Here is a 17,389-nt window from a genome sequence, read left to right on the forward strand (position 1 = left end):
CTATCTTTTGTACCTAGTACAGGACTTGACACATTGCAATGGAACACTGAAAAATACGAACTGGCAAGGAGTTTGCGTCTTAAAGAATTTTTTGGTCCTAGTGATAACAGTTCACCGTCCATTCCACAACAACTGAGGCAGTTTAAACAAAAGTCAAAATTTGACCCGATATCTCATAATCATAGCATTAAAACATATATGCGTGTATTAGAACATGATATAAATATTGATTTGAAATGTAGTAAGAATATATGTCATCCTAATTTAACCCCCTCAGAGAGGGATGCTTTAAAGACCTTATCACAGAATCAGAGTCTGGTATTTAGGCAGGCTGATCAGGGAGGAGCTTTGGTCCTGCAGGATTGGCAGGACTATAATTGTGAAGTATTACGTCAACTGGATGACACAGAGGTATATGAGCGATTACATAGAAACCCTTTAAATTTATGTAGACAACATCTGTCTGATTTGTTGTGTATTGCTTTAGACTGTGGTTTAATTACAGAGGAAGTAAAAGAGCTTCTGATTCCAGCCCATCCGGTTATACCGATTTTTTTATACTATTCCAAAAGTCCATAAAGGGTTAAACCCTCCACCTGGGCGCCCGATTGTATCGGCACAAAATTCTTTATTCCAACCAGTGGCGACTTTATTGGATGCTCTTTTGCAACCTCTGATTCAACAAGAAAGTTCCTTTTTACTTGACACTACATCATTTCTTAAAAAACTTGGAGGTCTGACCAAATTTGATAATGATTATTGGTTAGTGTGTTTAGATGTGGTAAATTTATACACCTCGATCCCGCATGCTTTAGGTCTTGAGGCGGTTGAAAAATTCTCGTGCCAAAAGTGATTTCTCCACAGATAAAGTGACGATTATTCTTCAATTGTTTGATTTAATTTTGAATAATAATTTTTTCTTATACAATAATCAATTTTATTTGCCAGTAAAAGTCTGTGACATGGGTAGCTCCATGGCACCAGCGTATGCCAACATAGTTATGTTCATGATTGAGAATGCTTTATTTTTTACAGACAGTAATATAAGTAGACATATTATACAATACTCACGATTCATAGATGATTTATTTATGGTTTGGCAGGGGGATGTGTCGACTTTAGTATCATTAATTGAGGCTCATAATTTATCAATTAGTCCAATTAAATTCACACATACAGTGTCTCAGAATACGATTAATTTTTTGGATGTTAAAGTTATGATTCTTGAGGGTAACATCCATACAAGTTTATACGTGAAACCCACAGACAGGAACACATTTTTGAAAGCACAAAGCTGCCACCCTAGAGCAATGATTAACAGTTTACCTTATTCCCAAATGATTCGCATACACAGGATCAATAGTAATTGCAAGACAGCTGAACATGAAATTGATTTATTAATACAGAAATTTATAGCTCGAGGGTATAATAAAAAATCTTTATTAATTGATAAACAATGTGTGCTAGCTATGGATAGATTCTCTTTGTTAAATAAAAAAACAGAAAGAAAACATATTACAAATAATCTCCCATGGGTGAGCACATATAATACCTCTTCGGAGAGCATAATTAAATCAGCCAAAAAGAACTGGCATATTATCCAGAGTGATTCACTTCTGGGGTTGCAGGATTATAAGATAATGCCTTGTTATAAACGAGGCAAAAGCTTAAAAGATATATTGGTCAAGACTGACATGACAGGAACAACGGGCCAAATAGGTATCTTTGGCCTAAAGAAAACTGGTTGCTTTAAATGTACTTGTGTGACCTGTCAGTTTTTATTAACGGGATGTTTTTCATCATCCTCATACGGGGGCTCCCTATAAGATAAATCATCATTTTACCTGTAATTCCAGTTTTGTGATCTACCAGATAGTGTGCCCATGCGGCCTTAGTTATATTGGCAAAACAGAGTCGAAATGTAAAGAACGCATGGGTAATCACAGAGCGGCAATCCGTGCAGCAATCGCATCGGGCACTGGTGAGCAACCAGTAGCTCGTCATTTTGCGGAGAAAAAACACACATTATCTAGTTTAAGGTACCGCATGATAGACACTGTTTTGCCTAGTGTACGAGGAGGCAACAGATCTTTAAAGTTGTTACGCCTTGAGGCTAGATGGATACATAGGTTAAATGTATTATCCCCAAAGGGGTTAAATGAATGTATCACATACTCCAATTTACGATAACAACAATTGTGAGGCTACTTTAATATGGTAATAGTTGTTGTTGCAGTGAGTGTTTAGGTGGAATACTAATAGCCTCCTAGAATCTGCTTTAGAGATGATGTTGGTATTTATTATTTATTTTTGATTTCTGACAAGTATAGTTAGGATCTTTGTTTGGAAGGTGTTTATTAGACACAGCTGCAAACCACCTCTTGAATGATAAGTACGAGCTAGTTAGTGACGGTTTATAATGAGCTGCAATAATCCATAGCATGTAGATCGAACTAGTTTATATCATTTATATAACAACAGTAATAAATCTCATTATATGCTTGCAGCATGTTAAGTTTTTTCCTGCGATTGGTTAAGCCATTTACATTCCATGCTTATATCCTTCATGTGCATATGAGGCAGCTCCTTTCATTCCGTGTAACAATGTACCGTTTTTCTATTTTCTTTGTTTGTTTTTATGAGTGACACTATAGGTGGTTAGTGAAGGTTTTTTTTATAAATGTTAGTCAGGTATATTTATATCTGACGGCTAACAAAATTACTCGGGTAGTTACTATGACAACCGATTACGATGAGGTCATTGAGATCGAACTCCGTCTGAGATTGATGATGTCAGAATTATTCACACACCGGTGTTTGGGGAGATTTTCCCGCGTGAGGTATGCTTTTCCTTTATGTGGTATGTCTATATAAATGTGGTTTTTGTATTGTTAAATTACTTCCTGATGACAATTTGACGAAATAAATTGAAACGTTGAAGCAAGAAGGACTACAGTTCATTTATTTCTGAGATCAGCACAAGTGCCGCACCATTGTATATATATATATATATATATATATATATATATATATATATATATATATATATAGAGAGAGAATCAAAAAAGAGCTGCGGCACTCGGAGGCTTAATTCAAAAAAGTAGTGTATTAAGAACGCATGATCTCCAACGTTTCGGGGCTGGCACGCCCCTTTGTCAAGGATAACCTTACCTAAATACCCCAGAGAAGCCCGCCAAGTGGACAACCGCCTCCCGGTGCATCTGGCTCCAGAGCCCGGTTCCGGAGCGCACCCTGCGTGTCATTGGTGATGGGTTGTCCTGGTAACTCAGACGCCCGGCGCCTCTGTCACCTCGTGCTGAAAAGTAAACAAAGCGTGTGGAAGTTACAGAGCCCGCTTAGAAGAGCCCAGAAGAAAAAAGTGGTAACATGCATAAAGGATAGTGAGCGGAGCGCTCTGATGAAACCCTGTGTGAATCTTATCATGTTGTATCTGTGACCGCTTTGGAGGATGTAATGGTGTAAAAGTTGCATTAAGATCATCCCTGAGAGTGACGCTGCGCTATGTAGATCCAATCAGTCTGTAGACTGTTTTATTGTGGTGTGTGACCATCAGAATGGCTATAGACGGTGGTAAAGTGTGTAATGATATCAAAATAGGTCTAGAAAAATGTGAAGCCGTGCTGAAAAGAGGGGTTAAAAAAGAGTGGAATAAAAGTGAATATCAGACCAAAAGTGTATGGGGAAAGTTGTGTGTGTAATTAATGGGGAAAACCTAAGTGAAGTGTGTTGTGGTCATTATGTCACATTATGAATGAATGATGATGTTAAACATTGGGTGCTGTTGTCTCACTGGGTCTCTATCAGAGTGCCTCCCTTCCTGGAAAATAAATTAAATCAACAAGTAAAACATATGATTGATGGTCAGATGAGGGGCAAATAGTTCATCCATCTTATCTAAATACTAGACAATTACTGGTGCGTTAGAACTAGAGAAACACATTCCAGGGCATACGTTCATTAAGACCACAAGGATTAATTGTCGCCAGGTGGAAAATCCATTTGGTCCATAATTTCAACAAGAGGCCATCCCTGTCACCGCCTCTTCTATTCTTAGGGATCTGGTCAATCGCCATTTGTTTGAGGTCATCTAGAGAATGTCCTTATTCTGCTAAATGTTTCGCAACTGGTTGGTCTGAACTTTTTCCGTTTATAGCTTGCTTGATGGCCGATCGGTGAAGGGCCATCCTTTCTCTTAAAGATCTAATAGATTTGCCCACGTAATACAACTTACATGGACAAATAATGATGATGTGTGGAAGTACAAGTTAATACGTGGTTAATTTTGTACAATCGATCTGAATGGGGATGTTTAAACGAAGTGCCCGTGATCATATGTGAGCACGTTGTGCACTTAGGGCACTTGTAACATCCTGGTGGTCTTTTCAGAAAGCCGGCGGTTTCCCTGAGCCCTGGGCGAAAGTCCGTGATGTCTGTATGGACTACTTGGTCCTTTATACTCCTTCCCCCCCCGGGTAAAGCACATAAGCGGGCGTTTATTTGCTAAATCACATAGTGTTTTATCAGTGGATATCACCGAACATAAAGCCCTAACTGCTCTGGGTAGTACCGTGCTGACTGTATTGTGTCTGCTTACAAACGGGATCAACGCTTACTCCGATTTGGTCCGAGTTGACAACAAGCTACTTCTTGGCATTGCCAGGACTTCATTTTTCTGTTGAAGTAACAAGTCAAGATTGTAACCCCTAGCCACAAATTTCGTGATCATGTCGTCTAATGCCTGTTCCACTGTTGACCTATTGCTGATGATTCTGTTAGCTCTGATCATCTGTGATCGCGTCAATCCTCTCTTGAGGGATCTGGGGTGATGACTGTTTGATCTAAGAAAAGTGTTTTTGTCGGTGGGTTTGGTGAACAGTCCCGTAATGATGCAGTTGTCTTTTATGGTGACTTTAACGTCCAGTTAGTTAACAGAAGTGTAGCTAGTATGGAATGTATATTTAATAGGCGAGTTTCTGGAATTGATACTGTCCATTATGTTATGAAAGTCGTGTTCCGGACCCATCCAAATTATGAAGAGGTCGTCTATAAACCTTGAATACATGAGGATATTTGCAGCTATTTCTGGAACGGGTGCGCGCCAGAACCGGGCTCTGGAGACGGAGCTCCGGGAGGCGCTTGTCCACTTTGCGGGCTTCTCCGGGGTAGTTAGGTAAGCGGGTTCACATTCTCTTTATGGCTGTTTATCCTTACAATTATCCTGACGACAATTTTCATAAAATTTAAACGTTGATACCTGCAAGTGGTGCTGTTTGAAGTTTCATATACCTGAGTGCCGCATATCTGCTAGATTATATATATATATATATATCTGCCCTGTGTGTGACGGCCGGCCTATACGCCGTATGTAACTAGGTGTCCTGCCCGGTGTATATAATTATGTGTCCTGCCCCGTGTATATAATTATGCGTCCTGCCCCGTGTATATAATTATGTGTCCTGCCCCGTGTATATAATTATGTGTCCTGCCCCGTGTATACAATTATGCGTCCTGCCCCGTGTATATAATTATGCGTCCTGCCCCGTGTATATAATTATGCGTTCTGCCCCGTGTATATAATTATGCGTCCTGCCCCGTGTATATAATTATGCGTCCTGCCCCGTGTATATAATTATGTGTCCTGAGCCGTGTATATAACTATGCGTCCTGCCCCGTGTATATAATTATGCGCCCTGCCCCGTGTATATAATTATGCGCCCTGCCTATGTATATAATTATGCGTCCTGCCCCGTGTATATAATTATGCGTCCTGCCCCGTGTATATAATTATGCGTCCTGCCCCGTGTATATAATTATGCGCCCTGCCCTGTGTATATAATTATGTGTCCTGCCCCGTGTATATAATTGTGTCCTGCCCCGTGTATATAATGATGCGTCCTGCCCCGTGTATATAATTATCCGTCCTGCCCCGTGTATATAATTATGCGTCCTGCCCCGTGTATATAATTATGCGTCCTGCCCCGTGTATATAATTATGTGTCCTGCCCAGTGTATATAATTATGCGTCCTGCCCCGTGTATATAATTATGCGTCCTGCCCCGTGTATATAATTATGTGTCCTGCCCCGTGTATATAATTATGCGTCCTGCCCCGTGTATATAATTATGCGTCCTGCCCCGTGTATATAATTATGCGTCCTGCCCCGTATATATAATTATGCCTCCTGCCTCGTGTATATAACTATGCATCCTGCCCCGTGTATATAATTATGCGTCCTGCCCCGTGTATATAATTGTGTCCTGCCCCGTGTATATAATTATGTGTCCTGCCCCGTGTATATAATTATGTGTCCTGCCCCGTGTATACAATTATGCGTCCTGCCCCGTGTATATAATTATGCGTCCTGCCCCGTGTATATAATTATGCGTTCTGCCCCGTGTATATAATTATGCGTCCTGCCCCGTGTATATAATTATGCGTCCTGCCCCGTGTATATAATTATGCGTCCTGCCCCGTGTATATAATTATGTGTCCTGAGCCGTGTATATAACTATGCGTCCTGCCCCGTGTATATAATTATGCGCCCTGCCCCGTGTATATAATTATGCGCCCTGCCTATGTATATAATTATGCGTCCTGCCCCGTGTATATAATTATGCGTCCTGCCCCGTGTATATAATTATGCGTCCTGCCCCGTGTATATAATTATGCGCCCTGCCCTGTGTATATAATTATGTGTCCTGCCCCGTGTATATAATTGTGTCCTGCCCCGTGTATATAATGATGCGTCCTGCCCCGTGTATATAATTATCCGTCCTGCCCCGTGTATATAATTATGCGTCCTGCCCCGTGTATATAATTGTGTCCTGCCCCGTGTATATAATTATGTGTCCTGCCCAGTGTATATAATTATGCGTCCTGCCCCGTGTATATAATTATGCGTCCTGCCCCGTGTATATAATTATGTGTCCTGCCCCGTGTATATAATTATGCGTCCTGCCCCGTGTATATAATTATGCGTCCTGCCCCGTGTATATAATTATGCGTCCTGCCCCGTATATATAATTATGCCTCCTGCCTCGTGTATATAACTATGCATCCTGCCCCGTGTATATAATTATGTGTCCTGCCCCGTGTATATAATTATGTGTCCTGTCCCTTGTATATAATTATGCGTCCTGCCCCGTGTATATAATTATGCGTCCTGCCCCGTGTATATAATTATGCGTCCTGCCCCGTGTATATAATTATGCGTCCTGCCCCGTGTATATAACTATGCGTCCTGCCCCGTGTATATAATTATGCGTCCTGCCCCATGTATATAACTATGCGTCCTGCCCCGTGTATATAACTGTGTCCTGCCCCGTGTATATAATTATGTGTCCTGCCCCGTGTATATAACTATGTGTCCTGCCCCGTGTATATAATTATGCGTCCTGCCCCGTGTATATAACTATGCGTCCTGCCCCGTGTATATAATTATGCGTCCTGCCCCGTGTATATAATTATGCGTCCTGCCCCGTGTATATAACTATGCGTCCTGCCCCGTGTATATAATTATGCGTCCTGCCCCGTGTATATAATTATGCGTCCTGCCCCGTGTATATAATTATGCGTCCTGCCCCGTGTATATAATTATGCGTCCTGCCCCGTGTATATAATGTGTCCTGCCCCGTGTATATAATGATGCGTCCTGCCCCGTGTATATAATTATGTGTCCTGCCCCGTGAGGAAGGTAGATGGGCAAGCATTAGTATGATTCTGCAATAAAGCCAATGTCACTCCATTTTGTTATATACAATAGATTATAAGCTTACTTTAGTATTAAGATATTGAGATGTTTAAAATATGCCTGGAAGAAGGAAAATTACAGTTGGCTGAAAGGAAACAAAAAGAAGAACTTGTGGCAAAGCCATTTACAAGAAACGAAGCAAAAACAAGAACTTGTGGCAAAGCTTCTGAGAAATGGAGAAAGAAAAGGAAACAAGCAGGCGTTATCAGGAAAAGAACACAACTTTGAGGTTAAACTGTAACCTCCTTTGTTTCTTTCTTAACAGGTATAAATATATGTATGTAATAATATTAAACCAGAACTCAGATAGAATACACCAGACTGTGTGTGTACATTTGATTTCTCCAGCATGCTACACACCATTTAAAACTTCTTGTTCACAGATAATTCTGAATACAAAAGAAAGGCTGTTGTTGGAGTCCTCTCAGAGAAGGCTGAGGCTAAAGGAGGTTTACCTCCAACATTTTCATGGTGCCGAAACCCGGGAAGCCAAGAAGTTGAATAGAGGAGCAACAAGTCACCTGACTCTAGACGTTGGAACCGTTTAAACCGCGGTAAGTAACAAATTGATTGCGATTTTCGCCAATTGTTACTTTACGTGTTTTAACGTCTGTGTCAGAAGTGTCAGTTTTCTCTGTTCAACTCAAGCGCTTCCTAGTAAAAGCCTTGTCTCTTTTATATCAGAACAGTAATGTAAATTTATGTCTGAAATTGAAGAATGTATTGATTTTGAAAGCTCATATGGTTGTGGGTGTTGTACTGTTAGTTTAAAGTGGTTTGTGCAAGGTCCTCATGGGTCAGTAAATATTACATTTGTTGCACGCACTGAAAAAAGATATATCAGGTTTTAAAAGGTGTAAGGGACATCAAGAAGATGTTTATGGTAAAACTGTGGGTTATATGAAAGGTTTATTAACAAAAGGATGTCATGGTTTTGTTAATCAAAGGGAAGGCAAGGACTTGCGCCAGATACTGAAAGAACCAGAACCTGAAAGATTCTTTTGTCCCTATTCTGTCAGACCCACCAGATTGAGATATATACCTTGATAACGGAAGAGTGTGAGTCCACCCATAAGGAAACTGAATGATTACAGGTGTATGTAATCAGTAGGACAGAGGTAAACCTGTAGTGTTCAGGAAACCCATCTTTACAATAATCAACATAGAGTACTAAAGTTGTGTAACTCATATCGGAGAGAGAAGTGTTGATAAGTTGGCAGAAGGCAGGATGGGAACCTCTAATAGCAAGGGTGAATTAAACCCTGTGGAAATAGTTAAACAGGAGGTGGGACCACATGCAGTTAAAGATATAGCCAAGGTATTTAAAAGGGGAGGATTTCCTCCATATGGGGAAATTTAACACTGGCAAATGGAGAAAGTTTAGAATCTATAATAGGGAATGGATAGAAAAACGCAAGAAAGGGGATCAGGTTTATATTTGGCTAACAGAAGGGACAAATGGGAGCAGGAGGAGGAAAGGAAGAAGAAAGAGAGGGAAGATGACCAGCATATGACGCTCTGTTTAGCAACTACAGGAACGAACCAGGGCCATAATGTGCCAGTTATTCCCAATCTGCCTCCTCCTCCACCTGTATTACCAGTCCCAGTACCTACACTAGTCACAGATCCACCCCCTTACCCCGCAAATCTGGGAACCCCAGGGCAACCTCCTATAGTATGGAACCACTACCCTGATTTAACTAAATGTCCCCAATGTGCATCTCTGTTGGAACCAGAGAGGATGACATGTCCCAACTGTACACCCCAGATAGGAACAGGCCACAGAACTCCATTAATGATAAATAGACTGAAACCGTACAACCTGCACGGTCAAGGTGAAATGCATCCAGGACTCCCATTGTCTCATAAAGACAAAAAAAAACTGAGAAAGGGGAGACTGGTAACAAGAAATGTATTTTACACTGAAGCAGAAAATGGAACTGTACAGATGTATGAAATTGAGGAAGAAGATGAATCAGAAAACTTAAATGTTCCTGCTTGTTACCCAGTACGTACCTTTGCCTATGTCAATCCAAGAGGAGGACAGACTATATTAGCGGATGAGGAGGGATATGTTTCAGGACAAAATAATTTTAGACCACAATTTTTTACAAGAGAACAGCATACCCCTTTTTCAGTAATGGAAGTTACAGCCATAATAAAAGATATCCCAGATCCCTACAAACAGCCTGGACGGTTTGGGTTATATATGGAGACTATGTGTAATTTACATTCCGCAGCATGGGTAGATGTGGAACAAATATGTAAAAATAAATTAGCAGAGGGTGATCTAAGACAGATTAAGGATATGGCAGCTCATCAAGCCACTAATTATTATGAACAGATAGAAGATGTACTAGCAGCACAAAGGAAAACTATAGCCAGTGGACCACAATTTGTGGCACGCCTAAGGAGATGGTGTTATTTAAGAAATCAAAAGGTATCCAGAAGCCAAAAGGAGAACAACCGTTTAGAAGTTACCTCTGTAAAATTAAGGATATGGTCCGAAATTAAGGTTTGGACCCAGAAGCAGGAGCAGGAGAAAGGATGGTCAGATATCGAGTATTGGAAGGTTTAAGACCAAGTCTAAAACAGAAATTAATTACTAGTACTCCTGCATATAGGTCTACGCCTATGGATCAAATTCTGGATACGGTAGAGGCCTTAGAAGATCTGGAAAAGGGAAGAAAAGGAGAAAAAGGTAGCCAAACCCAAAACAGTCTACCTGGTCACAGAAGAAGGCTCAAAGAAAAAATTAGAAGGGGAAGGAAGAGCCATGATCAAGCCCGAATCGGGAAAATGATTCTGGTGCAGGAAACCAGGACACTTCAAAAGAAACTGTCGCACATATAAAAGTTGGATAGAAAAAAAGGGGGCAATCAAGCCCCCAAGGATAAGTCAGACTGAAGTCCCGGCACCCCAGTACCAATGATACTCCCGATTAACCCCTCCGACAGAATTGAAGATGGGTTTATTAAAGTCAAACTGCCAACGGGAGAAAATGTTTCCTGCGTGCTTGATACTGGAGCAAGCCAATCAGTTATAAGGCAGGAAGAAGTACCAGCACACCTCATTACAGGAAAACCAGTGACAGCAAAGGGATTAAGTGGAGAAAAGATCCAGCTGAGGAAAACTAGGATCCTCCATGTACAAGTACAAGGACATTCAGATGAAATCCCAGTAGAGTTCCTAGTATCTCCCACCTGCCCAGTCAACTTGCTGGGATCAGATTTGCTGCAGAAACTACAAGCAAGTATTCTGTACAGAGGGAACAAGGTGATATTCAAGACAGCACTATCACCCACAGACTATGATCAAGTGTAAGCCGCTATACAGATATTTCTAGCAACCACCGCAGAAGAGGATGAAGAAGAAACCCCAGAACAAATTAAAATCTGGCGAGGATGGGGAATTCCAGACAAGGTATGGGCAAAAGGAAAAAGAGATGTGGGAACCATAAAGGTCCAACCTGTGAAGCTATCAAACCAGGAACTGTACCAGTAACTATAAAACAGTACCCCTTGAACAAGGAACAGGCAGCAGCCATAGGAGTACAGATCAAAGATATGCTTGCACATGATGGACAGCGATATTGCTGGACAAGACTTTCTCAAGGAAGAGCTACAAGCCCATCAGAGTTCACAGAAGCCATGGCCACAGTCTTGAAGAAATGGGCACCTGAGTATCCAGAAGAGACAATATCATTGTTAAAGTTTCTTGCAGATAAAGACTGCTGAGTGACACAAGCCAAGCTGAAAGAAGGTGATATTCCTAGGACACTGCATTTCTCAAGGAACATGCCACCTTAGAACAGAAAGAATAAAAGTTATACTGAATGCTCCAAATCCACAGACCTTAACACAGAAAAGAGTCTTTCTAGGTTTGGTGTCCTATGTCAGAGACTGGATACCAGTAGCTTCAGCCCTTATGCAACAACTGTATAATGCCAAGAAGACTGCTACAAACTCCCAAGAAGAGCAAGAGACACAGTGGGTGGCTGTTAAACAGATGAAGGAAGCCATATGTTCAGCTCCAGCCCTGGGACTCCCAGACTACACAAAGCCTTTTACCTTGTTCTGCCATGAACATAGGGGACATGCAACAGGAGTCCTGACACAGGAGGTCGCTTATTATTCAGCAGTGCTGGATGGAGTGATGCTAGGATCACCAACCTGCATAAGGTCAGTAGCAGCTGCAGCCATCCTAAAGGACAAATGTGCAGATGTTGTGTTAGATCATCCACTTACCATACAAGTTCCACATGCAGTCACAGAAATACTGCAACAGGCATCTACAAGACATCTCAGAACAGCAGGGCTGACAAAATATGAAGTAGCCCTTCTATCAGCAAGCAACCTTACTATTAAGAGATGTACCACTCTCAACCCTGCAACTTTACTACCTCTTAAAGATGAACCTGACGGTTCAAAAGGAGGGAAGGATGAAGAAGTACAGCCAGAGGAAAGAACAGAACCATACCCGGAAAAAGAACATGACTGTATAGCCCTCATGGAGGAAGAAATACAGCCAGATTGGAAGATTGATGACAGACCGATACATAATACAACATTTTTATTTTTCACTGATGGTTCTAGTTATTATGTTCAAGGATACAGGGTGGCGGGGTATGCAATTGTTTCTCCGCATGAAGTCTGGAAGAACAGAAGTTTCCTTACAGCAGCAGGTAAACTTATAAAGAATGGACATCTAATACAAAGACTGACAAGAGCATTGAAACTGCCCAAACAAATGGCAGTCATAAAGACCAAAGCACATACTAAGGAAGAAACAGAAGAAAGCAAGGGTAATGCATATGCAGATGCAGAAGCAAGGAAAGCAGCCCTAAAGAACAAACATGAACCAGCCATTTATGTTCAGAAAGAAGCAGAAGAAGTGAACATAAAGACTCTCATCAAGCTGCAAGAATAAGCAAAAGCAGAACACAAGACATGGGAAAAGATGGGAGCCAAAGCAACCTGTTTAGGTTTATGGAAGAATGAAGATAAATGGTGCTTACCAAGAGCACTATACCCACCTATGCTACATGTATCCCATAGATCAGATCACAAGGGAAGAGAACAAATGACTAGACTGGTACAGGACCATTGGGTAGCACCAGGATTTTATGTGGCAGCAAAGAACTTTACAGACCAATGCTGGATATGTGCAGAGAAAAATCCAGGAAGAAGAACAAGAACAAGCCTTGGACAGACACCACAAGCTTATTTTCCTTTCCAGAGACTACAAATTGACTATATACAGATGCCAAAGCATGGAACATATGAATATGTTCTAACCTACACAGACATTTTTAGCAGATGGCCAGAGGCGGGTCCGGTAGCAAAAGCAAATGCTATCTCTACTGCAAGGAAAATAATAGCAGAAATAGTGTGCAGATTTGGGGTTCCAGAAGTAATAGAACGTCTGAATGGGTCCCTAAAGCTTAAAATACAAAAGGCCATGCAAGAGACAGGGAAAGCATAGGTAGAGTGCTTGCCCTTAGCATTGTTTGCAGTTAGAACACCACCAGGCAAGGAAACAGGGTACTCACCTTATGAAATGTTATTTGGGACAAAACCCAAGACAGGGAGTTATTTGCCCTAGCAACTGCAGCATAAACATGGAAATATGACAGAGTATATAAAGCAGTTGAATGAACACCTAACTGAAATACATTCTCAAGTTTTATCTTCAGGACCTGAAAGAGCTGATCTTGAACCACACAGCATCCTGATTGGCGATTGGGTCTACCTAAAACGACACGTGAGAGGAGCACTCGAGCCCAGATATGATGGTCCTTTCCAAGTGTTGCTAGTGACCCCCACCTCGGTGAAACTCGAGGGTCGAGATTCGTGGGTGCAGGCATCGCACTGCAAGAAGACCAAGATCACTATTAAACCCCCAGGAAAGTAATAAACTATGAATTTACTTGGACCTAAGCATAATAGGTCCCTGTGGGGGGTTATTTGGGATCCGCAATGTTGGTTGTTGCAATTGTATTTACTGTACATTTGGTAAAAACGCCTGTAAGTCAAGGCCCTACTCCAGCCCCTGAGATAAGTACGGAAAAATACCCTGTAACCATGAATAAATACCCCTGAAGTGTAAGAAAGACATTCAGTGTGGCCAATACCACCATGTGCAAAAATGGAAGGCAGGGATAAATGTTTGTGTGAGTGTGGACAGGAACCAATGGAAAAAGCAATGGAATGACAGATTAAATGTAAATTTGATTACAATACATGGGGAAAATACTTTGCAAAGGTACAGACATGTTGGAAGTGTTACCCAGAAAACAGTTTGAAATGGTCATGTATGACTGGATGTTGGACAAGGCCCTCCCTGCATAAGAGTAACAAATGGGCATGGCTGTTAGAAGCCAGGCATAGGAGAGACAGGAGGGCAGTAAGCAAAAATGCTGGAAATAGAAGATATAAAACAGCAGTTTGTGAGAAAGGTGGAGGAATCATCATGGACATGGGGAGACTGGAATTTTGGATAGTTAAACCGTGCAATTTGGTTAAAGGGGATTGGAGGATGGTTAATAGGCATTGTTCTCCTAATTGCAAAAGTAGCTGGAGTATGTTTATTGGTTTATGTACTCATACGTATTATTCTCTGTTGTATTTCATGCACTTCGAAAAAAGTAAAACGCAAGATAAACAAAAAGAGACCTGCTAAATACGTAAGATTCGAGCATACAGAGGAAATGGATGAACGTGACCAAGATGAATATGATGATATTGAATCACGTAATGACAGACCACCCGTCTACAAAAATGGAAGCAATCAAAAAAAAGACTGTAAAAAAGACTCATGCATTTATGCCTTGTGACTATTTTGTCTGTACGGGATGGTTATTACCCTCCCCTGGCAATAGGCCTAGGGAGACAGACGTACTTGACCAGGTCATCGCCTGACCTGCTCGGCGAAGTAGGGTAGCGAGGTATAGTGTGATGTCTTTTTGAGAATCAAAAGGAGGGAAAATGAGGAAGGTAGATGGGCAAGCATTAGTATGATTCTGCAATAAAGCCAATGTCACTCCATTTTGTTATATACAATAGATTATAAGCTTACTTTAGTATTAAGATATTGAGATGTTTAAAATATGCCTGGAAGAAGGAAAATTACAGTTGGCTGAAAGGAAACAAAAAGAAGAAGTTGTGGCAAGGCTTCTGAGAAATGGAGAAAGAAAAGGAAACAAGCAGGCGTTATCAGGAAAAGGACGCAATCCTGAGGTTAAGGCAATAGTTAGTGACAGTTTTAAAAAACAGGTATATATATATGTATGGATTAATAAAAGAACAGAACTCAGATTGACTACACCATGTGTGCAGTGTGTGGTCATTTGATATCTCCAGCTGGCTGCATGGCACGTATATTTTATTCACAGGTTCTGAATGCAAAAGACAGGCTGTTGTTGGAGTCCTCTCAGAGAAGGCTGAGGCTAAAGGAGGTTTACCTCCAACATTACCTGGCTGTGACCGGAGCATGGGGAGAAGGTAAGGCATCGGTTCTGCTTAGAGGGGGAACACGGACACAGCCGCACTGTTTTAGAGACTACCAGTCACTGACGCAGCTGCCACCTAGGGTGCACCGTGCTAGGCCTTCAGGATCATAGGCTCCAGAGGTAGTATGAGGCCACCATCCCAGGGATTGATGTCAGCTGTGGTGAGTCAGACGCTCCCCTGCTCACCCCTCCCATGAACCATTTTCCGGCTTCCATCTGAGACACTGTGTATCTAAAAGGACCCAGTCGCAGCATAGGCGGCTGTGTGACTGGTGCGGCTTTGTTCACTTGGGCATCTGTGTTCAATGTAGGTTCACGGGGCGAGTGTGTACACTATTAGTGTCTGGATCCACTCAGCGGTCGCTAACGTATTGATCGGTCCTGGAAGTGAGGTCAGTCTCGTCGTATCCCACTCTACTGAGCACGGGTAATACAGCACTAAGTCTCTATCTACCTTTTGAGTATGAATAGTTGGATAAGTGCCGGATGCATACGAGTCTAATAATTATTACTGTTGTTTCTTTTGCTATGCGTCTGAATACGGTTAAACTCCTATATAAGGTAATAGTTACATAGTTACATAATTAGTGAGGTTGAAAAGAGGCAAAATGCCCATCGGGTTCAACCTGTATTCTGTGATCAGCTGATCATATTATAATGTACCTGCTGATGTAATGCTTAGTACCAATTGACAACAATGACTCTTACCACTCCCAGATTAATGTCACTGTGTTAAATGCTATAACCCTGGATACCCTTTGCAGTTAGAAATTTGTCTAATCGGTTTTTAAATACATTTACAGAGTCTGCCATTACTATCTTCTCCGGCAGGGAGTTTCACATTTTTATTGCCCTTACCGTGAAGAACCCTTTCCTACGTTGTATACGGAAGCCTTTCCTCGTACTCCAGTGTCTCTAACCCTTTAATCAGTTTAGTAGCCCGCCTTTGAACCCTTTCTAATTCTCCTAAATCTTTTTTATAATATGGTGCCCAGAACTGAACACAATATTCCAGGTGCGGACACACCAATGATTTGTACAGTGGCAGGATTACATCCTCGTCCTTGGTCTCAATGCCCCGTTTTATGCATGCAAGCACTTTACTTGCCTTTTTTTGCAGCATTTTGACATTGTGTACTGATAAGCCTATTATCCATGAGCTCCCCCAAATCTATTTCCACCACAGTTACCCCTATTATTTCCCCATTTAGAGTGTACGCTGCTTGTGTGTTTTTTTGTCCCAAAATGCATAAGTTTGCATTTTTCTATATTGAACCTCATTCCCCATTTAGACACCCAGGCTTCAAGTTTAAATAAGTAATTTTGTAGAGACTCCAAATCGCGATCTGAATTACCTTACACAGCTTAGTATCATCCACAAAGATTGACACTGTGCTTTCCAAGCGTATTCCTAGATCGTTGATAAATATATTGGACAGTAGCGGGCCAAGTATGGACCCTTGTGGTATTCCACTAACTACTGGTGCCCAGCTGGAGAACATCCTGTTGCCCATTTCTCGTTTTACTCTGTTATCCAGCCAATTACCTATCCATGTACAAATAGTATATCCTAGACCAAGTTCCCTTAATTTGATGATCAGTCTCCTGTGAGGCACTGTATCGAAGGCTTTTGCAAAATCTAAATACACCACATCCACAGCTTTTCCCTGATCAAGATTCTCGCTCACTTCCTCGTAGAAGCTAATTAAGTTAGTTTGACATGATCTGTCCCTTACAAACCCATGCTGACTTTTGTTAATAATCTTATTAACCTGCAGATAATCCTTTATGCTATCCCTCAAGAAACCTTCCAATATTTTGCCCACTATAGAGGTTAAGCTAACTGGTCTATAGTTACAAGGATTATTTTTAGTTTCCTTTTTTAATAATGGCACTACCTCCACTATGCACCAATCCTTAGGTACCTTGCCTGATCTGTTTGAACTGTGGATTATCAAGTATAGGGGTTTTGCTAGCTATGACCTAAGCTCCGTAATAACCCTTGGATGAAAACCATCTGGGCCTGGTGATTTATTATTCTTTATTTTGCTTAGTCTCTCAAGGACAACAAGTATCCAGCCAAGAGTCATTACCTTCACTATCTTTAT

This window comes from Pseudophryne corroboree, assembly GCF_028390025.1.
Source record: "Pseudophryne corroboree isolate aPseCor3 chromosome 3 unlocalized genomic scaffold, aPseCor3.hap2 SUPER_3_unloc_5, whole genome shotgun sequence".
Lineage (NCBI taxonomy): Eukaryota > Metazoa > Chordata > Amphibia > Anura > Myobatrachidae > Pseudophryne > Pseudophryne corroboree.